This window comes from Anopheles maculipalpis, chromosome X, assembly GCF_943734695.1.
Source record: "Anopheles maculipalpis chromosome X, idAnoMacuDA_375_x, whole genome shotgun sequence".
NCBI classification, from domain to species: Eukaryota; Metazoa; Arthropoda; class Insecta; order Diptera; family Culicidae; genus Anopheles; species Anopheles maculipalpis.
The window spans coordinates 4,496,803-4,522,210 of record NC_064870.1 but is presented as its reverse complement, the minus strand read 5'-3'; positions in this window follow the sequence as shown (position 1 = coordinate 4,522,210).

Sequence of the window (25,408 nt, the reverse complement as noted above, 5' to 3'; positions counted from 1 at the left end):
CAAAAATGCAATGAAATGAATGAATTTGCAGAATTATGTCCACCGAGTTTGTTGTTTTTAATCAGTTCTATTTTCATCCACCCGTTTTCCACGCGCTCTTCTACTCGTTCTGTGTCGGTGACGTCCCATTTTGCTGTCCTCTTATTTCGCGCGACTATTACGCGCCTGGCTCTGGAACCACGTACTCACCCCGCTGTGTTTTATGTGTACTCGGTGACATTCTTAATGACACATCGGTGTGTCGGTGTGTAAGTCAAAGTCGAACAACAACAACAACAACAACGGGAAAATCTTGCCTAGTTCGCTGGCTTGAAATTCAAACCCAAGCAGAGATTGTTTCTTGACTTATCTAACGCGTCCTTCAACGCCGCACGCTCGATATGATGGCGAACCATCTGCCCCGACATTCGGTCAACAATCATTTTCCATCGCGATCGGTTTTAATATTATTAGCATGCAGCACGCATACATCGGTGTGTGTGTGTGTGTGTGTGTGTGTGTAGCAGGGTTTTTTTTGTCGTTGGATGAATGTAGGCACCTATGGCGTTTCAGGTCACTATCAACCGTGGTCGCCGATGATCGGACCGCGCAAATCAATGTTTCAAATGGATAAATTTAGTTCGATTTCGATGCGATCGTCGAGTGCTGGCCGTGCAAAGCAAAGCGAGCAGCAAAAATGTCGAAGAATTCAAAAGCGAGAGCAGCATGTTGGAGTAAATATTCGCTTGACGATAGGTGGCGATGTTTTTGCAACAGAATTTTTTAACAATTTTTTGGGAAGCACATTGCACCAGACGACGATGGAGATGGATAAAACGGAGGCTGTACTGTACGAGCAGGGTAGGATCGCTTCAACGACGCACTCGAGTCACTTGAGGGGATTACTTTGTTGATTAGCAGGCGATCAATTATGCGTGTGTTTTTGGACCTGTTCGCTGCTTGTTGATAAACTTAAGTGATGGATCAACAGATCTGCACGATAAACATTTAGCGAGTGCGATCGAGAGAACGAGAAAGAGAGTAAAAGAGAAAGTACAAGGTAATGAGAGAGTACACTTTCGTACGGAAACCATAATAGTTCCACCGGTTGTGGCCTTATCGCTGCGAAATGATCCAATTTTTATTAAAAAAAATGTATAATCAAATGAATCAATACCACTGTGATCGTTTTTAAGAGGGTTTTAAACACATTTAACCGTACCTGTCGGACAGTGGCACCGATTCACCAAAACATTCCTAAAGCACGAGAGGCACACAACGTCAAAAAACGCGTTAAAAATATGTTCTCGGCGTGCGCGCTGTGTAAGCACCATAACGGTGCGCCACCGTTTGCTATTATTATTATTAGCGTTGTTTTTGCTTTGCTTTCACTGTACCAAAACTCACCGTCTCGGTGGAAAATAAACCCCTTACAGTAAACACGCACACAGCTGTACAAACGCAGAACAGTAGTTTGAAGCTAGTTTTTCCGGAATTTCGTCCGCTTTTTCGCACACGGCTTTCGGGTTCTAGATATTAGAACATCCAACTTTGAGAAGAGTTTCGACTGTGCGTGTGTTTGTGTGCCGAAATATATGGTCCAAGGAAAAATTAAACACTTAAGGCATACCTTGACGAAGATTTTAAATGTATTAAACAACGCCCTGAAGAAACCATGTCTGAGCACTTGGAACTGAAAGACTTGCGACAGGTTAAACTTGCTCCACAACCATCAGAAGCCGATTAAGTAATACATTGCTCTTTGCAAGACAAAGCTTTTGGTGAATTAAATTGACGAGTAATGCGGTTTGTCCATGAGAACACCCTAGAATAAAAGAGGAGAACTTCTATGACTTCTGGTTATAATTGTTGACGAAGCATTTTGGAGCCAGGAAACTCGAAATGCATGAGGACCTCTGTAAGGGTGAGCATGACAAAATTACTCATAATTGGTTCTAGGTTGGAGCTCTATATCCGTGCATGAGGCCTAACTATTAAGAAACGAAAAACAAAACACGTCCAAACATTTCAGAACTGGTATTGCAAGATTTTCCAAAGCAGTATCGGGAAACGAGAAGAAGATCCAGTCTCTGGTGTCGCACTAAAGTTCGGCAACTTTTGGGCCTTGCCGTGTGGCTTGCCTTGCATAAAACCGGTTTAACAATGCATGGCCTCTAAAGCAACCGTCGTTGTAGCTTCAAAAAGTTCGATGCTCTCCGAAGATTCTGCGACAAAAACAAGGCTTTTAGGCAAATTTCATTTTTTTGCAAAGGTTTGGTCCTTAACCCTTACAGACTTTGACTGGCCGGGAACGAAGCGTCAGAAGATCTGAACCTGTCAAACAGCTCCGAAAGTTCAGAGTTCATTGCCTTTGTCCACAAGCTGTGCTAACGTGCATAACACGTCGCTCAGCACAGGGAGGCACTTCGTGTCTCTTGTCGACGTATTCTAGATTGCACCAGTTTCTGGAGTTCGCTGGGTACAATGCTTCGCTCAACAATTGAACCAGGATAATAAAATTTCCCAAGCACCACAAGAGCATCCACAACAAGTGAGACACTACTTCCTAGTTGCACGGTTCGCATCACGGTCACACGACATTGCGCCTCAATTTCAATTCCGATGGGCGTTGACTTGTAATGCACCGTGCACTGGTTGCTGGAAGCTTCATTCCACCTTTATTGCTTGATCGGCAGATGATGGTTGTAAAGCAACTTTAACCTTACCTGTGCGGAGCAATATTGTCGCACTGTCAAGGGTAGTAAAACCAGGCAGAATAGATGCATCTAAATGTTCGCGAGGATTATTCGATTCGATGCAATGCTCTGCGTCGACCTGTACGATGTTTTGCTTCGTCCAGTTCTCTTCCGTGCATGCTTTTTTTTTCGTCCAGTTTCGTCTCGCTGCGTCCAAGATGCGTTCGCCGATTGCTTTTGCTGCTTTTTTGCTCGCCGTTCATTAGGTTGTCATTGGCATTAGGTGTGGTAAACGAACTTTAGGTCAGGTTTCTGTATGCTCTCGGTATCGGTGTTTATCGCCCTCGGACCGGCTATTTCGATGCCGGTCAATGCTGAGGTGTGAACTCATGTTTTTGAGGTGACAAAAACCTTTGCCAAAAAAAGTGCATTTTCGCATCAAGAATTTTTGCCTTCACAGCTTCCAATTTAAAGCAAAAAAAATTGCGAAAATTTTGCGAAACAAATTACATCTATAAACGGATGTGAAGCGATCTTTCCCTTTGCAGAAGTCCAAAAACAAAAGCTTCGAACGGCATAATTGCCGATGGAGAATACAGAATACTGCCCAATGGGACGAATCGCACAAAATGGAATTCATTAGCGGTGTTAGGACAACTTCGGTTGTAGCATGAAAGCCGCCATGCAAGAACCGAGACAGCTTTAAAACAAAAACGGAATGCAACGGCTAGCGTGAAGCGACACACGGGCCAACCAGTGCGAAAACCGCACAGGCACAAAGCACAGGGTCTGATGATTGTGTGATTATGATTAAGGCGACGAGGCGCGAGAATCAATGTGCATCTAAGCCGTGACCAAAAACAAAACCTGTTTTCCTTCATGTTTCAGCTTTGTCTCAGTGCAGAACTATTCGTTTGGGCCATGCTGTCTTCGTTCGTTTGTTCTCTTTCGCACTATCTCTCTCATTCTCTCTAACATCTTGTACTTAGTCTGCCAGGAAAAAAGCCTCCGATAACATAAAACAAAAGTGGCGTAAAGAATTAAGATGAATCTAGCCAAGAAAATGTCACCTCTCACTAGCTAGCTAGTTGAGTTGGCCATTAGACACTCACACGAGTGAGAAAAGTTCGTCTCATCATGATCCCACGCACTGTGGATGCTGCTGCGAGTGCGCAGTCGGAGCTATTTTGACGTGCAAGTACGCGCAGAGCGCTCTTTTGGCCGAAATTTCCGTGCCCGGAGATCGTCCAACCGAACGTGGCATGGAATGTGCGCATACCGAGCGCACACAGTCGGAGACGCTGGCAAACTATCTAACGCGGGGCATATATAGGACGCGGGGTAAACTTTTCACGCTCCGAATCGGCTTGAAGCGATATGGAAGCGAGCCTTGGAACAGAGCAACAATTTTCCTTTATTTCCTTTTCCTGTCCCCGCAATGTCCTGCTCAGCTCGAATAAAAACCCTCAGCTCACGGTGAACTATAAGTGAACCGGGTTCACTACGTCGCTCGTATAGTTTCTCACCCCAAACACAATGTTGCATGCCTGCTTCGGACGACTTCGTAAACGGATCGTTGTTCACCATCCGCTTCCTTTGCGTGCGTAATGGTGTGTGTATGTGCGTGTGTCCGAAATACGTTCACTTCGGGGCTTCGAACCGCTACGGAAGCGTTCAGTACCAACAGAACACTTCCAACCATGATGAAGACAACAATCAATGCTGGGACTTCCAGAACGACCATTTATTGCCCCCAATCAACCATACTTTCTGTACCGAACTGATGCAGAACACTTCAATCAACCATCTCGAACAACGATCAACGCTTTTATCAACGCTGTCAACTATCAAAACGCTACAAGTTTGGTGATATTACTGCGTTAGGGGAATTTAAAAGTCTTTTTGAAAAGATCTCTTGGAGATTTTCCAGTTTCCATCATTCAGATGCACGTATCTGCTGTTTAGGCTTCAATTTTTTGTCGAGTGAAATAAGCATAAGAGCTTCCGGAAGAGTCACAATCAATCAAGAATTCCAGCTCTAGAAGGTGCCACAACTTCACTCCCTTTTTAAGAGGTCTTTTGGAGTTTGGAGTTGGATATTCTTCATTACCTTCCCTAGTTAAGGCAACCCCTTTTTTTGTATGTATGTGTGTGTGTGTATCTTTCTAATTTCCCCTGATCGTTCCTCAAACGTAGAAGCACCAACGTGTGCCGTGCATCAAACACACATCCGGGTTCTCTTGGCGCCTGCTCAAGACGCGCCAACTCGCCACCGGAAATCAGAAAAAAAACCATCGTCAACCGAATTTGCCGCTTGCAATTACGGCCCGACCTGAACGTACGTAACACCCACGCGGAAACCCCGTGTTTGGGCGATCACTATGTTTACAAACATGCTAGCAGCTAGCTAGAAGAAAAATGCCTGCGAATAAGAGAAATCGAGACGTTACAAAACGTGTGCTATGGAAAAAAGTTTTTGCGGAAGTTTATTTGCTCGTGTGTGTGTGTTTATTCTGGTGTTGGTGTTTCTGTACGTGTGCCTAGGTGTGTGAAGAAAGAAAAATGTTGGCTGGTGCTATTGTAATACCCGCGTGTGATTGAAAAGTGTTGCACGTGATTCGCGTAGAAAAATTGCGGAAGAAAGTTTCGCGGTACCTGCCGAAAAAAATGTCCTAAAGAAAGAAAAAAACCCTGTCCGAGCGGGTCCAACGGATCCAGAACTCTCGATCAACTCAACGGCCGTGTTCACAATCAAATCAAACGGTTTCAGACAGGATCAAACGACGTTTCTATCACTCCGAAAGCACTGATTTTACAGCATTTGTCTTGAAGATATTACGGGGCGACAGTATGGTCAATTTTGTAGGTTTTTTTGGTGATAATCTCGTCACAAATTTCACTCAGTATTCTCAGTAAGACGACTTGATGCTTTCCACGTGTTTGTTCGTATTCTCTTCGTATTGTTGAAATGCTTCACTACAGGACGCCGTATCCTACTGCCTATTCGATCCCTTCAGGTCGGAATGGAGTGACGAGAAATTCGAGAGCTTCATTCATTCCGGCGTAGTTGGCAAACTTGGCTTTTTGGATGCTGCTCGACTCCAGCCGTCCATTCGAATTTGTCGAAATCTTCACATGATGGGTATGAAAAAGGTTTCGGCGAAGGTAGCGTCTTCACAATCCTCGTACAGAGATAGACAGGGATATTGTCTTCACTTGTCTTGCACAAACCTTTCTATCTAATCCCACTTCTGACATCAAAATTGTTCTCCAAACTTTAAACCATTTCTTCTTGGCTTTACGGACCTTCTAGGTTTCGTCAGCCATCGCGAAATGGCTTACTAGACTCTCCGATACCACGTAGTTGAACCCCGGTCCTGCCCGTTTGAAGTCCGGCGCCGATGTCGCCTACATCACCGGCCCTCCAATCGTTTAAACCGTTTAGTTCGTCTTATTAATCCACATATCTTCAGATTGCAAAAATAAAAACCCCCCCGCCGACTTCTAGCGCCACTAATCTGACAAACCGATGTTTGCGGTTTCAGCACATAATACCTGAATTCGATTTTTACAACCTTATGGGACTGGTACAATTCCTGGCCTAAAAAAAAAAGTGAAAAACCCCGACTGATGGACGGCTTAGCCCTGATGGATCTATTGTACCTTTCCGAGTCCGACCTGATGCGTTCCGCTTACGCCTGCACTGGATTCTGCCCCACTCCCCGTCGGTAGGTCTGACCTGCGTATTGATGTTTGGATCATTACAAATTGGATCCGATAAAGCAAAACAGGTTCGTGCGGTAGTTTGAACGATCGATTCGTTGACAGTTGTTACGGAATCATGCTCATCGTGTCCCGGGCGGATCACAACACCATAAAGGTGTTCGGCCGAGACTAGGTCCAGCTAGGCACTTAAAAAAACTTGGACCCAACTGGAGCTATTCAAATTAAGATTAAGCTATGATGGTGTACCGCCGTCGGTGTAGCGTTTGATCGGTTCGGGATCGTGAGTTGAGCCATAAAATGATATATGGCTTTATTTTTCGATCATCAAACTTGAAGAAGGAACTTGTTTGTGGGTATCTGAGGTCGGAGCAAGCTTTCGCCGTCTAGATGGTTAAGCCCGAAGAAATATATGGCAGGAATAATTAAAGCTATTTTAAGATATTTGTACGTGACTTTTTTGACGTGATCCAATCGAACAAAATCCAATTATACGCCAAGTTAACTTCCAAAGTGTTAAATTAACGCTTGATTAAATCCGTCCTGGAACGGATACTTCAAAAACCACCATTGTTTGTTTGGATAAGCACCGAACAAACCGAACAATCACAGCACTTCAGAGCTCTGCTTTCCAAACATACGTTTGCAATAAAAATTTCCCCTACTATCTGGGCAAAACAAATCGTGCATGTAGCACGATGATCGTAAACTGGGCAGCTCAAAAACTAATTTCTCTCCTCCTTTCTTCACTGCACCCGGGACTAAAGAGACTTCGGACCCTTGTGTCAATGTACATGTGTTTTTTGTCTTTCCCAGCACTACTGGGAGGTACCAAGTTTATGACCTACCAGGGTCCCGGCCCGTTCCCTTTCACACCACGGGATGCTGTTGCCGTGGCTAATCGATGTTAATAAATTCCGATTTACATGCGACCAGGGACACTTCTCGAGAGGGTTTTTCAGGGACCCATTATTGGTTCGCCTAGCGTGGTGCACATTTGTGTGTACGTACGAGGCACTCTTCGCTGGGCACAGTTTCTGTTTTCAATGAATTTCATTATTGAATTGAGCCTCGCTTACCATCATTACGATAGCGCAATTCGGTACGAGGCTACGGCTCGAGACTTTCTCATTTCGGATCGGTTACAGAGATGAGCAAACCAAACTGTGATTTGATGCTTTAAGCAGCGTTTAATCAACCATTGTTTCACTGATTGTGATGTCCTGTATCATTAGGGTTTGACTGCTAAGCAACCATATGCCCAGAACCAGCCGTCAGTATGTCTGTTACTCTTCAAATAAGCGTCTTGCCGGAGCATGGATCATTTAAATTCCAGCCAGACACTAGCAAGCGTCGAACAAGTGGGCTAAAGACGCGCTGCTGTAGAACAATGTTATTTCACCAAGAAATTAAATCGTTCCGTCTGGACCGTAATAGCTAGACGGCTCCTGAGGCTTCCACAAACTATTACCTACAGGCTGGCCTCGTCTAGCAGCGTTGCATTTCCATTTTTCCTGATTGGTTTGGGCTCTGGGACCAAGGTTCAAAAGCTTATGAGTTTTCACCTCACTTTACGAGCATAAGGCAGCAGTTAGCGAGGCACACGGCTGTGGTGATTGGGGACCTCGAGTGGGCCCAGACATCCGACGAACAATAAAAACATAGCAATGGGAAAGCAATTTTCTTCCTTTCGCCTAATCTGCATGAGCTGAAGCTGAGCCCTGGTGTGCCCCGAAGGTGCATACAAATATTGTTGTACCAGAAACACACATTAGCGGTGTGAAGCAGACACTTTACTAGACAATATGGCGTCAGCAATTCGTGCAGTAAGAGAAAATTTTGCAGGAAACAAGACTCTCGAGAGCGCATCTTCACCAGCGATTGATTGAAAGTAAAATGAAATTACTTCCGACTGCCATCAAGGTTATTGCATATGAGGTATCCGCATCGTTCGGTCACAATTTTCTTATTCGATTTATGAAAGGGGAATGGGACACGGCTAGCGATGAAATTGACTGCTCATCTTGGCCTAATAACCTACTGTAGTGGTCAGACGGACAGAAGACTCATCCCGTGCCGTCGCGTTAAATGTCTCGTAAGACCAATTTAATTGCCTGTTTAAAAACTTCACTTATCAGTCTCCATTTTTATGGCTTCATTGCACAACCGAGAGGCGTAAAAACGCTTTTAATCGTTGTTGTTTTTTGCTGCCAATGAGGTAATTAAATGACCATCCTCGTCGGCTTGGATGCAGCCGCTGGATCCGGAAAAAATCAGCTTATTTGAGTGCGATAATGCATCATAATTAGTTGGTGCAACTTTTAGCGAGTCTTGACTCGCCCGCGCGAAGAAAAGGTTTCGTTTAACACCAGAAACGCTGTACGAGCATCGGTACAAGGTCGAGGTGATATAAAATTGGTTAAGCTTGAGAAGCTCGATTTGACTTGATGTCAGCAATGGTACCTCGCTCTTCCTCGTTGGCTTTCAAGCTTGGAGAGGTCTTGTTCTGTGCATTTATGGCTTGCCTTTACCTCATCCGTGTAGCTGGAGCGTCCTCCGGTGTCCATCAAAGGTACCTCAGTGATGTTCAATTTCTTTTGCCAATTACGGGCGCAAATGATGCGCAACGCGGAACATAACCAACGCAGCAGTAAGGCAGCGAACTGCTGCCACACCAGCATTAATATGTTCCTATAAATCTTCGTTCGGTGTGGAAACATAAATCGATCAATTTACAGCACCCATCGCTCTACACGCATGGTTCAATTTCTTGTGCAGAAGAAGCAGATGCTGGTAAAGGGAAAGGCTAAACCTAGCCAGTGATGCAATTGCAGCAGAAAGCGAAACATTATTAGGACCTGCACGAGCGTGTTTATGCAAATCTGCTGCTAACCTTGGGTAGCAGATCGAACCGCAGACTTGTTCGAATGCTACCACCGCAAGGTGACCTCTTTCGCTACGGTTTCACACCGGTCGGTATGTCCGCGGGGCCGTACATCAGCCGTGCACGCTCTGCTGAATAGTTGTAGGGTGGTCTAGATCTTGGTGGTCCACCGGCCGCGTCCATTCGCGCCCCGGGTACGGCAGGGTTCAGCAGGCGCAGGGACCACTCGTAAAAGTCTTCTCGTTTCGGATCGCTCTTACCGCGCGGTCCGTTTTCGCGAACCGAGCGGCTCATCTTTGTGAGCCATCATTTTGCACGGACGCGCACGAAACGTACCGCGTACGAATGTTGCTTCCCATGATATGATCGGTTTGTGCTGCCGTTTCAAACCGTTCCAGAATTCTGGAGAGCAAAAAAAAAGAAGCTGTTTTATGGCGACTTTAGACAGACGCGCAGCACCGGGCACGGAGCGAACGGCTGTAAGGATAAGTCGAGCCTTTGTGTTGGGCGCGGTACAGCGAAACCACGGATGTCATAAAAATCGATCCGTCCCGGAATCTGCTGCTCACGGATCGGCCAACAATAAATCATTGATCGCGGCACTTTATAACCTATTTCGAATGCGATTTTTATTGCGCTGACTTGGGGTACGGTGCCGGATGTGCAAAAAGCAATATGCGTTCTCGAATCGAAACTCGGCAACGCCGAAACACCTTGGAATTTCACCAAACAATCGCCTCGGTGCAAGCGCGGTGCAACCAAGCCAGTTGGCTGTACCTTATCTGGGCACTCTTCGTGTTATATATTTTATAGCGCCTTCTTGCGCCTCACGCGCAGAAGAAAACTCATGCATAAATTAGCCGTGTGTGTATGCAATAAAACAATCATTAACCATCAGTACCGCTTGCAAAACATTGATTGCAAAACTCAGCCGGTTTCCCTGCATTCCGCCCATACCACCCCATGCCATCCGCACACCGCTGGAGAAGGACATTATTAATGTGCTAAAATTATCTTAACATGCAACGCTTCTGCTGCTGCTGCTGCTGAAGACGTCACCCGGCCGGGTCCGTGCCATAAAAATCACTTTTTCGAACACGGATCAACCAAACCTCTTTTGTGCGTGAGCCCAAGTGTTCGGTTTGGGTGCGAAAAATCAGCCAAAAAGAAAGCGAAAACGAGAAGTTCTGGCATTTTTTATTTATCGCTTTCGCTGGACGAAAACAGGCCCTTCGAAGCGGATCGACAGTTTTTATTACCTCGAAAATCATAACCCCAAAAATCTGACCCCACTGCGCTCCGGCCCATCCAGGCAGAGCTTCAGTGCCCCCGGGGAGGAAGACAAAAACCAATCGTACGACAAGACATTCATTAACGACTGCAGCGCAGAAACACGTACGGTTAATTAAACTAAGTCCGCAGCATCCTTGATCCATCGCGGGTCGGTGGTCCCTATGCTTTGAGTTGGCCATTAAAACTCGCCAATGGGTGCATAATATTAACTTCAAGCTCGCTGTATTCGCTGAAACATTTTTATTTCCCTGTCGTGGCCCTAACACTGCGAAAATGGCCTTGAACATTGCCCTGGTCCGAACCACGAGTCCTAGAATCGACACGGAAAAAGGGGTTAGGCGCAAACATTTAGCCCTCGCTTTGTTAAGCTTCCAAAAACAAAAAAAAAAAGCATGTAATTTTATGCCCTTTTTTGATGGGTTTTTGTTTTTTGGGCCCTTCGGTTTGCCACATTCCAGCGCACGATTATCTTTTGGGCAGAGATTACGGCATGTTTTTGGCTGGGACGGCTGGCAACTAGCAACACCGTGCAAAAAAGCATAAAATAAAGCGCTTGCGAGAAAAGGCCCTGCACTTCATTTGTATGGACAAATTTGCAGCCGAACCTTCTGGAGATGTTTTCTAATTACGGGACTAATGTAGTTTGCTCGGGGCTGCTTTTTTTAATAAGTCGATGTCCACCGCGACCGCCCGGCGACCCGGTCGCAAGCGGCCACCATACGCCGGAATGCTATTTACTACCGAAACTTTAAAACTGCAAACGTTAAAATCGGCAACTATAATTACCACCCCGGGCTAATTCACGACATCCGGTCAATCTTTTTTTTGGGGGGTAATTTCTGGTTCAGTTGTAGGTTTACCTTCAACTGTAGGATGCGTACGCAGTTGTCTTAGGTCTCAGGTTTACCTGATGCAAGCTAAATTTCTGTTAGCGTTTCAAACGACTGTTTGAAATTCAAAAAATTCTATAAAAATCGTAGCAACTGTGCCATCGAAGGGAAGCTTAAAATTCGTTTTGTTTAAACGAGCACGCAGGAAGATCGCAGGAACTTCCAATGTAGATCGGCAACCAGTATTGTAAACGAAAATTTCGACGACTAAGACTATTTGAATTATGTTTAAGCCATTTTGCTATTTTTAGAAATCGACTGTTTGTTTGTGTATGCGAAGTTGAAGATTTCAAACCTGTAACAGCTTTTCGCACGACACATGTTAGCAGCGCATTTAAAAAACGGATAAAATTTATTCAAAAAAGGCCAGATGGTGCCCCGACCCAGTGTTGTAGGCGACAGCGGCACCGGTCTTCAAACGGGGCAGGACCGAGGTTCAAATTCCGGACCGCACCGGCGTAGTAAGGGCTTTGAGTATCCAACCTACTGGCATCAGCAAGCCTCGCAAGCCAAATTCGATGGCCTACATATGACGACCAAGTAGAACATTTAATCCAACAACTATCTACTTCTTCAATTTTGGCGCCTTTTCCTAAATGAAATCAGTTCATCAGCGGCCTCAGCAACCTAACACGGCAGGGGTGTCAAACACATTTTGGTTCGCGTAATGCACGTGCACGTGGGGCTATTTTTCAGGTGAGTTGAAGCGCTGAAAAATAGTTTTCGAAGCGACAGGTTTGAAGCTGATAAAAATATAAGTTATTATATTTCTTATACTAACTGAGTATGTCCGGGAAACGGAAAAGAATAAGGAGGAATAAGCCTTATTTATTACAAACGAAATATCTGCCGCTAGGGCTACATATATGTGACTTAATTGCTAAATGATTTAAAAATTAAACTAAACTAAATACACAGAGGCTAAACCGGACGACAATCGATAGGCTTCAGTCAAACTAGGCATTGCAGAAACAACATACATAAAGGAAAAACTACTACGCGGATGGAAAGATCGAATGAAATAATTGTAGGAGGAGGCGTTGGAAAGACTGATGGGAAAGATGAAAATCAAATAGGTGAGAAGCATTGTTAAACGCCTCAAAACATTGAAGTAGAGGATCACTGGAACCATGGAAAAAATTCCGCTGCCGCAGCAGCACACGAGATGGAGCGTACATATGAATTCTAGATAAGAGAGCAGGCGAGTCAATATCGTTTTTTTGCAAACCACTTATAGAAGTTGCTTGAGAGAAAGCACGGCGATCGTGTACGAAGGAAGGATATTTGACGATCTGCCTAAAAAGCGTTTCACTGCTAACCGCGTAAAATTACGCTGGACTTTTTCAACTCTGGTGCTCCAAGTCTGACTAGTCGGACTTGGAGTCAAACAATGCTTGCATATTCGAGAATAGGTCGAACCAAGCTGCAGTACAGAGCTTTGAGACTTTGAGGAAGTGGTTCCCGAACATCCTTAGACATCGTACAGATCATTCCTAAACCCTTGTTGGCTCGGCTGACAGTGTAATCGATGTGATGACTGAATGTTAACGTATCGTCTAGGAGAACCCCAAGGTCACGAACAACATTCGCATGATTTAGGGAGCCGATGAAGGAAGAACATAACTAACATCGTTAACAAACAGAAGAAAAAGAAGGGGACTCAGCACACTACCTTGGGGAACCCCAGACGAACAATGAAACTCTTATGAAACACGTGATTTAAACTTAACTCTGCTTACACGATCTTGTAAGAACGACTGTAACCAAGCCCGTAAACCAGGAGAAAACCCCAGTCGTTTCAGTTTGGCTAAAAGCAATGCAAGTGTTATTTTGTCAAACGCAGCTTTAAAATCAGTGTAGACTGCATCGAATTGGAAGCCTCTATCAATGCTGGTTAAAGCAGAGGAAACAAATTCAACCAGATTAGTGGAAGTGGAACGACCAGGCATGAAGCCATGCTGAGTGGAACTTATCCAAGAATTGACTCTGACCCATCAGTTGGGTGCGTATTACCGATTCAAATACTTTACTAAAGGCAGACTGATTTGTAATACCTCGATAATTATGGATGTTCAGCGCGATCACCCTCTTTTAAAGCCTTATCCATGTCATTTTCCAAGCGTTTGGAAAAGTACCCAAGGATAAAGATCGCTCAAAGAAAAGAGTAAAAGGAGTAGGCAAGAGACTCACGACAATAAAACAAGGCTGCAGCGGGAATACCATCAGGACCTGGGCCAAACGATGGTTTAAGTTTTTCAAAAGCACGTGAAACACAATCAACACTAATAGGGAAAGATTCAAAAAATCTAAAATCGTGTAAAGATAATAATAACCTAAGGCAAACTTGCTTATAGAAAGTAGAAATTTGAATCAGTTTGTTAATCGTCTTTGGCTTTCTGCGATGCAGATTTATGGCTGAGATACATAAATTTACATTTAGATTTTCAGTATTGCTGATATTGCATCTATTCTCTCCATTTTCAGATGTCATAAAGCCTTAAAAATCGAAGTTAAAAACCTGTTAAGCTTTTTTTAGAGAACAAATGTAGAAACATAGCTATGATTCCACGAATTGTGGACTAAAAAGAAAGTAGTTCTGATTTGTTTTGAGCTGTTCAAACTCAGTAATATCTTTCTGCAAAATAATTGTGTCTTTTTGGTCGCTTTCACTGGAAAATCCAGCAAATTATTTAGATTATATCTTGCTAGCAGAAACATCGCTAGACATCTAACATTTTCCAAGTGAAAATCAAACAATTCAATTAAAAATTATTCGTCTCTTCCGGGGTCACTTCATGCAGAACTTTGGTGCATTCATAGGAGAGTTTTAGAAAATGTTTGTCATTAAATTCAACTTAAAATCAACATAAAATTTGCTGCGCTGAGTTGAGAGTTAAGTTTTTAAACAAACAGAATATTGAAACGTTGACAATACGGCACTGGCACCGTCATAATCCATTGTAAATAAAGAATATTGAAACGCAATAATTTAAACCACCACGTGCACGAAGAAACGGTTCTGTTATTGTTTACTTGCAAGATGAACCGTTCTACTTGACGACCTAACAATTCCTATTCCGTGTGGAGAAGAAAAAATCTACAGACCTTTGGTCGTAAATAAAATATCCCAGGCTTTCTTATAAGTGGCTGGAATGATTTATGTAGGCACTGGTTAAAGTGGTAAACCCGCTTGCAGTAATTCTGAAACCTGACGCAGCATCATGGAAAAAACGAAGAGCATGCTTATAATATTTCATTTCCCAACGACTTCGAGAAAGGCGCCCACGTTTCGCCGTACGAAGGCATGTACGTGATGATTATTTGAAATCACTCACGCAAGCTGATTCAGCATTCACACCACAAGCACTGCAACGGGTGGAGGAGAATCGCCCGTCAATAATCGTTCCACTGTTCTTCCAACCAACGTGACTAAAGTGCGCAGCAAAACACTACCCCCATAGACAAACAAATAGGGGCTGATGCGGACGATAACAATTGCAACCCCCCGAAGCATCTGCACCGTCGCCTAGTTGATGCGTATCAAATCCGGTGCTTGAAGGTTTAAGCTTAGCAGAGCGATAAAAATTTTGTTTATGGATTAGGCCATCATCAAATGAGCGCTGCAATCAAATTTATGCATAACGCTGGGTTGTCATAAAGTGGCGTCAAATGTTATGGTTCAAATATCAAGAAACTAATTAAATTTTAATTCGTTAAAACACGTGACACGTATTAAATGATTTCATTCTGTGGACAATGAAGCCATCAAAGGGCATTTAGTTGTTAAACGTTTTAGTTTAAAATGCCCTAATATTATATTCTCATAAAACGAGCGCTCGTTGAATGTTACAAGCAGTTGAATAACGTGCAATAATTTGAAACTCATTTTTTGAACTCATCCATTTGTAAGCTGACGCAATAGAGACGCAATGTAAGTTGACGTTGCAATAAGAAGTACCTCTGAATGCAGGGTTTCCAAAAGATTAAGTTAACTGCTCTACGTACTGAATGTTTATAGAAAACCACAAGAAAATGCTTCGCTTCAAATGAGGAACAAAATCAAAGCGAATTTTTGTAATTAGAGCAACTTTACGAACACAAGTCGACTAAAAATGAAGCTTAAATAAAGCTTAAATTTTGGGAAATATTTCCTTTTAGATTTTTGAGTATAAATTCAATTTCATCTTTAAAAAAACATTTAATAAAGCAACTGGTGTAGTGTCTTGCATTTGGTAGGTTAGGAAAGCGTATCAACTACATTATTTTGAGCTCTTAATTGGAGCTTTCCTTTCCTTCATAGTTGTACTAATTGAATCATAGCTTGAGAGCAATTTGCATGGTAACTAGGCAACCCGATGAGAGTAGCTTTCCATGCCACCAGGTGATTAAGATCCAATGTCTTTGTGGATCCTAGTAGACAGAATTTTGCCATAGAATTCTAACAAAACTTTATAACCTATGAGCTGTTTGTTGGTGTGTTTTGATTTGGAGATATAATTTCAGGTAAAGAAACTAGACTAGACTTTGCTGGACAAGCAATAGTCAGAACTAAACTACATTGAAATACGACGCCTCAAAGACAATAGCAATCTTAATTGAAACATGGCATCAAGCCCTTTTGAGGAGGAATGTTTAATCACTTGGAGGAAATTTAAGTCACATACAACTATCCAGAGTTTTCTGTTTCTTCACTTAACGGCCATCTACGGTGTCAATGTCGGCCATCGAATGGCTTACTAGACTACCGATAACAACATGTAGAGGTCCAGCCGCTGTCGCCTACACCATCCCGGATTCACGATTCACTAAAGCATTAAAAGTCATCTGACCACCGCGCCCGAAACCCGGCAAGCCGGTAGAAGCCATCAGAACCACAGTAGCAGCCTTCGCATGTTAGTTTGCCATGCCATTGTTGGACATCACGGACCAAACATCTTCATTTCGGATCTTCAGTTTCGATCGACATTCACAAGCGATGCTGCCTTTTCTTTCTTCTTCTGTCCCTCCAATACGCGAGAGGTTTCACCCTTCAAAATGCCTTTACCGGGCGAACCTTGACAGTTTAAATGCTTCCAATATGCCATAAAACAACCTTCACTCCACCACGGAGAAGAATTAGTTCCAGCACATTCGTTTTTATATTGGCCTAGGTCAAAGAAGCGGCAACAGTTGTATTGTTATTCAAATACACGGCGTAGAGAGCGTTAAAAAATAATTATACAACTCAATTGTGTATTTAAATAACTGCATGCAACGTATCACTCAGTTGGGTGTTTAAGTATGACCACGTGTTTTGAATTAACTGCATGGGATGACGAGCTTTCGATTCTGTTTTTTCCTGGAAATGATGTTTTATGATGAATTGGACGCAAAAACCAATCAACTTAAATTGCATCCCAATGGAAAATAATTTCGTAAATCGTTTATTTTTATGATGTTGCTAAGATGGTCTAAATTGAGGTACTTTAACTGAGTAATGGTATTTCAGAAAGACTGTCGATAAATACCTAATTTGTGTTTTTTAAATGGTTTTATCCAGAAACATAAATCTTTACTCCTCCATCAAGCAATAGATAAAGGGAAACCTTGGTTTGTTTTCCAATTACTTGCATTATAGCACTTTACTAGAAGGGTTTTTGGAATCTTCCGAAGACCTTATAGAAACTGAAGATTAGAGATTAGGCATGCGGCATAGGAAGCGGCCCGGTAGGCCAGACGTCTCCAAACTTTTTAGATGGCGAGCTGAGGGCCATCATCTGCAAAAATAATATTGCATTCAATTTGGATGGTGAGAGGAGGGGAGGCAGAGAGGGTGGACCACATCCGCCATGGTTGTTTGAGAAAATAATTATAATTTTAAATAATGAAACGGTTCAATTGAACTAATTTTATAAAATAGGTTGAATGCAAAATTATACTCACAATATTTGTTCTTTATTTTACATTGCCACTGCATTTCACATTATCTTGATTTCTTAAACGTTTTAGTTGAAATCAATTTGTACTTTTCTGTATTAATCTTTTGAAACCAATGCGCATGATGGCATTGTTTCTTGGATGACTTTAAAATCAAATTTGACGTTCCTATCGTCATTATAGATTCCATCTGTTTGTCCGTTAAGTTGGAACTCAAATGATTCTTTACGTATTTCATTCGAAAAAATTCCTCACGTTTGGAAAATCTTTTTTCGGCAAAAAGTTGTACAAATCAATTGGCCCTTCTTTGAATTTATCTTTTAGGTTTTCACTCGCTTAAACTTCGATGTACTCCAACTGCAATTCATTGGGACAATCCAAAACAATTGCTTCGAATGGATTTTTTATAAAATTCTAATATATAATTCGCCTTTTCGTCTACTTCAGAAAACCTTTCACTGAATTGCTTTTGCAGGTTGGTTTATTAAATCAAATCAACGGGGAATTAGGCCTTTGCTTGTCCTTTAAATTTTTGACACTCTGGAAAATATGTTCAGTTTATTATCTGTAGCTGTTCTAAAAATAATCTGAGTTTTAGTCTGAATGCCTTAAATATGAGTGTACAAGTCGGAAATAACATTGTCCTGTCCTTGCAGCTCATGATTCAGTAAATTCAAGTGAGTTGTTATGTCTGCTTGCAAATGCCAATTTCCATAGCCATCGAAAATGGCTTTCGATGGCTAGACTGCCAATATAATAACCACGTAGTTGAATAGTCAATCCTCAACTCCGGACGGGTGTCTGTGATGGGTTTTGAACCGCGGTCCTGCCGTTTGAAGACCGGCGCCGCTGTCGCCTACACCACCGGGCCGCCCCTAATTCTTGTAATACATTCAGGTTTTCATCCACTCCTCTGATGAACACAAGAAGCTTAGAGACTACATTCGCCTCTCTACTGTATAAAAAAAAGATGGTTTAATCTAATACAAAACTATCTTATATGTAGCATAAATATGATGGAAAAGTATTGCGATTATGGCATATGGATAAATTTCTTTGTATAAATGACTGATGCGTAAAAATCTAATGAGGCGGTTCTGTTGGGGTTTTTTCGGGTGATAGGATTGTCGTTAAACCAGTTTCTAGTTGGCATGTGAACAGAAGCTGCAGTGTGGTGGACTGGATTTTTCTAGGAGGCAGAAGTGTGTAAGACGGGTATGACCTATACGAAGGCGGGTAAGGACTCGTTGGATGTGGCTGGAATTGACATCTTCCCATGAAGAAGTGTTGTGCTTGATGGGACGGAGTTTGTTGCTGAGGTCTTCGTTGTGCCAGTTGGAGTTCCAGTGTTTGGAGATGATGGTCTTTGTGAAGCGGATGGCATCACGGCGTGAAAGGGTGTTGTATGGTTCGTCAGTTTCCGTTGATTCCGGAATGATCCGGAATCCAACAGAAAACTATTGTCGGGGAGGCAGGAATGGAGTCTAGGAGCTGGATGTGGGGGTCTTTGGAGGTGCCATGTTCCAGATGGAGGTGTGATTAAGAAGTTTGATGGCGCAGTTGTCCATGGTGGAATGGATCCCACAGCCGACTGAGTCCAGATAAACGGAGCCGTCTGTAAAGATATGATGTAAATGTTTGTATTTAGTCTGTATAAAGTGAGTAAAGGTACTATTGGCGATGTGGCTGCTTTTTCCAGTTCCCCGGAGAGAACTTTTAAGTTCCCAGTGTATGGCAGGTGTACGGAGATGCCAGGGACGAATTCCCCGGCGGGTGGATTGGATGATCGTTTGCTCTGGTGATGAGTGCAGTTACGTCGAGTCCTTTCTCAAGGATCCGAGCTGCAGCTTCCACTAGTCGGTTGGTGATGATATGTTCCATAGGAAGGAGGCCGCTTTCGCAGAGGAGGGAGTTGATCGGACTGGTGACAAATGCATCGGTGGCATAGCGGATGGCGGTGTGGTAAATAAGTGCTACTCTCTTCTAGAAGGTTGCGAGTCGTTTGGGTAGGAGCCAGGCATTGATGATGCGGTTTTGGGTTGTACGGGAGGCCCGTGCTTTGCTGGTTCCGAGCATCCGGAACAGGTTCAGCTGGTTGTTTGCTTCCTTCTTAACCCTGTTAGAGTGAGGAATAAAGGAAAGGCGAGTATGACACGACGCGCAATGGTATTGGCACTTCAAGACAAATTTGAGAATCTTTTTAGCATATCTGGACACAGTTCTTGTGCTACTTCCAACATACACTCCTTGACTAGTTCACCATCTGTAAACGGTTTACCTCTTTTAGCCAAGATATACGCAACTTTTTAAGTGGTGTTAGTCACAGAATCAGAGAGGCGGCCCGTTGGTGTAGGCGAGAGCGACGCCAGTCTTCAAACGGCAGGACCGGGACTCATTCTCATGAGGACTGACTAACCAACTATGTGGTTATCGGCAGTCTAGTAAGCCATTTCGATGGCCGGCATGACCTTAAAGTTTGAGGTCGTTGAGCCAAGAAGAAGAAGAAGAAGTCACAGAGTCACAGAAAAATATTTCAAACTCCATTCTTCTTGAAATCGCCGACACTCGTCATCAAGTTTTCTTTTCTTACTCTCGCTTACTGTCGCGCTTTGGAAGGCTTTTCAAAGCAATCAATAATCCCCCCAGATATCGTATCCGTTGAAAAGACTAACACTATGAAATTTATTGTTTAGCCAGCTAATCCAAGGCATAACAAAATTCGTGGAAAAATTGTGCTCTCACTGCATTCACTGGCGTGTGCATAAGTGATGTACGGGTTAACCCGCATCAGCTGTATCGGAGCCATTCGTAAGCAATCCGTAGCCGAGCAGTAGGTGAACGATTCCGATAAGTACAAGAAAGCTGGAGCGCGCTCACCGACCCGAACGCGCTGCATCAACGGCTCGATTCGAACGCAACCACGGGTCTGGCTGGATTCCCATAAATCGAGAAGTGACTAGTATGTCCCACCAGCTATTGTTGTATTGTTGTAAACAAAATCATCGTTAAAAATCAAAATCGAAAGTTTTACGCGCCGCATGGGATAAGTAGTTTGGAGACCCCTGGATTAAATCACTCATCATTCATTCGCTGGATAATATGTAGGTCTTGGGCATTAGGGCTTCCTCCGATCCATTTCCAGACCGATCTTATCATATCGATGGCTTCTCGCTGATCGCTTTCTTGGCTTTATCTGATCAAAATTTGTGTACAAATTTTTGATATTATGTTTCGCAATGTTAGTGAGAGAGAGCTATTACCTAAAATTGAGATGAAAATTGAGTGGAATAGCCGCTGCTGTTGGGAAATCTATAGAAAGCTTGGCGGGACACACGGACACCCTGGAGACCCCTGGTGTAGGCGATAACGGCGCCGGTCTTCGAACGCCAAGACCGAGGTTCAAATCCCATCTCGGACACCCTTCCGGAGTTGAGGATTGACTATTCAACTACGTTGTATGTTGGCAAGTCAAGTAGAGATGGTCGGCGTGGCCTTAGAGTAGAGGCCCGATAAGCCAAGAAGGTATATGCATGCAGATATTCCGCTCGGAAGATGTTTTAAGCACATATTTTACCTAAAGAAAGACAATTTTCATCCCCCGGAAAGTATTTGCTGGCAGGAAAAACACCCTTCCTTTTGCACAATATTGCGACTCGGAAAGTGGTGTACGAAATGCGTCTTTTAAGGGTCTCACACCGCTGGTGAAGTCTAAACAATTCATCAAATTCCAACCGGCACCGAGATGAATGGGACGGGCGCAAACTATCAAACTATTCCCAGCCCCATGATAGCGTTCGTTTCGATCGCATTGCGCGTTCGGTGCCAAATGGATGTTGATCATTAAACAGATTCCAACACATCATCCCATCCATCTGCACCGATCCACCGGTGCTGTCGGTGCATGTGCACCGTTGCAGCGCACACGTGTGCCTGGCCGTCGGTGTTTTATTACTTTGTTATTGCGTTTGCGCTGGAGAGCAAGGCAGGGCAGGGCGCAAACAAAAAAGCACAGCAAATCATTTCGATTTTTTCTTGTTGTTGTTGTTGTTGCATTCCATCCATCCCTTTTGCTGTTGGGATGAGTTGCCCTTCAACTGGGATGGCATCATACGGCCCCATGCCGAGGAACCTTCAAAAATAGTTTTATTGTCCCGGCGAGGTCTCGTAACGGTGTGTGTGATTTGTGCGTTCGGCTGATGCTGGTGCGAATTGAAAGGAATTCATAAACCAGCGGTTTATATCGCAACCGATTAAAGCTGGCACATAAATAAAACAACCTCCACCTTCGCGCGGCACGGACAGGTTTACACGATTGCACTTTCATCTCTGTACACGAAAAAAACAAAAACATATTCAAATTCTGAACACGTGTAGGCCCATCCCCGTGACGTGTGAGTAGAGTCCATGAAGTGATTCATATCGCAAATTGCAGTACGTTGGGTGTTGGAGTTACATATTTCATTCCACATTTGTAGAACGTATTTAACTTCCTGCCTTTTTTGCAGACTATTTCGTCTGGCAGGAGGCTTTCGGGAAATTCGAGACAGTTTAACCTTCAGCTTCAACTATCAGGTCATAGAGCTGTTCCAGTTTGACAGTTGAGGTGTCTTGATTGAACGGATCTATATTCTTAAAGTAATCAGAATTTATGTTAATGTTATACTGTATCTTGCCGGTGCAGCACGAATGAACCAGAAATATTTTTTTGGAATATTTTAAATTTTGAAATGATTTTCTTTTTCGTACATCAACATGCATGAGTTATGGCCAAGCCGCAGGGTCCAGTCGGAACGGCATTTAGTCACACGCTTCCGAGACAATAGCCACTGTAAATTGCCCGACAGCAAAAACCGTATTCTTTTGCCATTCCTTATGATCGATCTCTCGCACCAGACGAAACCAACGCCCGCATAAAAATATTTTGACATTTATGGCGATTTTGAAGAGTTTGGGATATTATTCCAAACGCGAAGGAACCTTCGGTATAGTGTGTTTGTGGCTCGCCGGTAATTAAGGCCTAAAGCGCAGAAGAAGCAAAAAACACAGCTCGTTGAAAATGACAACACAAAAGACGGCGGCTTTCGGGAATTTGGGCCTGCTTGCTGCTGGATGTTTGAGATTTGATGACTGGGCAGCTTATCATAAATTTTAAAAATATATGCTCCTTTAAGGTTGCCCCCGTATCACACAGTTCATTAGCTTTATTCAAATGATGCCACCAAATGATGGGAACCAAATGTTTTGGTGAGCTTTTATATTTTGAAACTGATTTACTGATCCCGCCGTCTGTGTCCTGATTTATGGCGGTTTTAATGTACGTAGACCGGGGTGGCCCGGTGGTGTAGGCGATAGCGGCGTCGGTCTTCAAACGGGCAGGACCGGAGTTCAAATCCCGCGTCCCCCTGTAGCGTGAGGACTTGACCATCCAACTACGTAGTTATCGGCAAGATGATGGCCGGCGTGACCTTAGAGGTTGTTAAGCTAAGACGAAGCAGAAGAAGAAGAAGAAGCAACAGAATGATCATTGATATTTGCTCGCTAAGGTTGTTACTCATCATCTTTGGCATCTAGCAAGAAATATTAATTTTCCTTTACGATTATTAAACATTTTGTTTGTAAACACGATACAGTTTACGAATACGCTGCTTAGATCACACAATATTTGCTTTGGGATTGCATTCGCAAAATTGCATGTCAACAACTTTCCCTGGTTTCGTTGCACACAGCAGATTACCTCCGTTTCTACTGATCTTTGCTGAGATTCCCCCCTATCATTAGCACCGTCCGATGATCAACGCATCCCAGAAACACAGTCCGATTTTAACGACCCCCGGCCGCCGCAACCGTTTCGACCTGAACGCACAAATTGCGGGTCCAAGCTTCATCCAGAACAGGGGGAGGGTGCACTTAAAATTCTCCTCCGCTCACTCGCACGCTCGCGCACACTGTACACACGAGTACGCATTCGCGAAAATATATAAACAAACGCTTCTAAAACATCTCCCCCCGAAACAGTTCCGATTTTTTTGACCGGGATCGAAGGGCGGTCCCGTTTTCCGCATCCAGAACGCGGAAGCGCGAGGGGGTGGGCCGCAAAGCGGGAAGCGCGGCAGCTGGTTGTGAGGATGCGAAAGGAGGATGCACTTTTGGCGCGGTACGCGCCGGTGTGTGCTGGCATAAAAGATGATGTCCTGCTGACGCTGGAGGCACAGTTTGGTCCGTTGTGTCGTACCGTGAGCAAGCAGTTTCAAGTGGACGTTCGGCAACAAGGTCTAACCTTGCGCCGGGCGTGTCGTCAGTGCATACCGAACGCGTACCAAATCAGTGCAGTGCAATTTTGCAGTGGAAAGTGTGCTAGTGTGCTAGAAGGTAACGTATTGGAGCAATCACGCATACTCCCGCTGCCCCGTTCACAATCGATTTCATGATGGAATTTTTGTACGAGTTTTAAGCCGCCACAAACGTCCGCCGAGTTTTATTGATCTAAATTTCAAGCCAAAATGCCTAATCCTAAGCAAAAAGAAAAAAAAATGCTCCACCAGCAACCATCGAAAAATGCGAAGCAATTTTTGGCGTTCCTCCCCGATCGTAAAGTTTTGGAACCTTTTTCGGAGAAAAATTTTGCTAAACACGAGTTGCTTTGCTATCAGCGTTTTTTTTGTGTGTTTTCTCGAAAAACGTTCTTAAAAATTAGAAACATAAAATTTCATCCTTAAACGTTAATTTCGTTTAACTACTTTTTCGGAGGATCTCCCCTTTTTGCGATCCGCGATCGTTAATTGCCAATCCCCATGATTGGAAGATTTGCTTCCCCTTGGACGAAGGTTTTTGAAACGGTTTTACTGCCGTCCCAGAAAATATGCTGCCCATGCCGCCCCTCTCCCCCCACCAGACACCGGTGTCTTCCAGCAAACAAACGAAAAAGATTTGATGATTTTATTGCTACGAGTGTGGGTCCATGGGTCCGGGCCATTCGGTCTTTCTTGCTGCTTGCAGTTTCGAGGGCTTTTCTGTATGGTGAGCTTTTTTTGCAACGGGCTTTGAACGTTGCGCTTCGATCGATCTGCTTGCTCTTAACATCTAATCATCCGATTTGCTGTGATAAAGTGCCGCACATTATCGCAGCTTAATTCCAACAATTTGAAGATACTGAATGAAAGTGAAAAGATGTTAAATAGCTTGAATGATTGACTGATTTGGCGTGATGTTCAAATCTAGCGTAAAATCGATTCAACATGTCACTAATACAATCAATAATACACTTAAACAAATCAATAGCTCTGATGACACATTTTTATTACGCATGCGAAAAACCCTGCAAACGGCAAGTTTAATTTCAAAAGCCACCATCAAAAGGCACCAGGGAAAGATCCGGACGTTCCCGATCGGTACAGGCATAGGAAAATATGTGGGTTCAAAGTTGCGAATACTGGTGTCAAACTCGTATATAGTCCCGTAGATTGACTATTCCGAGATTCCGATGTGATCTCGGAATCAAGACTAATCCAGGTTTGACAGAAGTAAGACGATGCTATCGAGTTACGCACACCAATTATTTTTTTCTTCCTGAAGTAGCCACACACCAAACAATATGACCTAGTCTAGATCTAGTTTGGAATAGATCACATTGTTGTGGAGTCACACATCACATGTGTTTGGAGACGCCATTTGTAAGTGCGGCTAGCTACAATTCGAATTTCATACAATCGAAAGCAGAAGCTTTCAGAGCAAATAGTTGTCCCTTAGAAACCTCTCTAGAGGTGATCATTATGCATTCGAACAGGGCACAGTTTAAGGAGAATTTGACGGGTCTCTTGATAGATCCAAACGAAGATATGATATGCCTGATTAGAATTCCTTGATTTATTTTTATTGATCCTACATGCTAGACAAAATAAAGAATCAGAACATATGAAATTTTGATCTGAATCATTTGAGATCAGTTATAAAAAAATATGGGATGACCCTTCGGTCGTTGCTTTTTCATTGCTGGATACTAATATCTCCAATATGAGACAAAACATGAT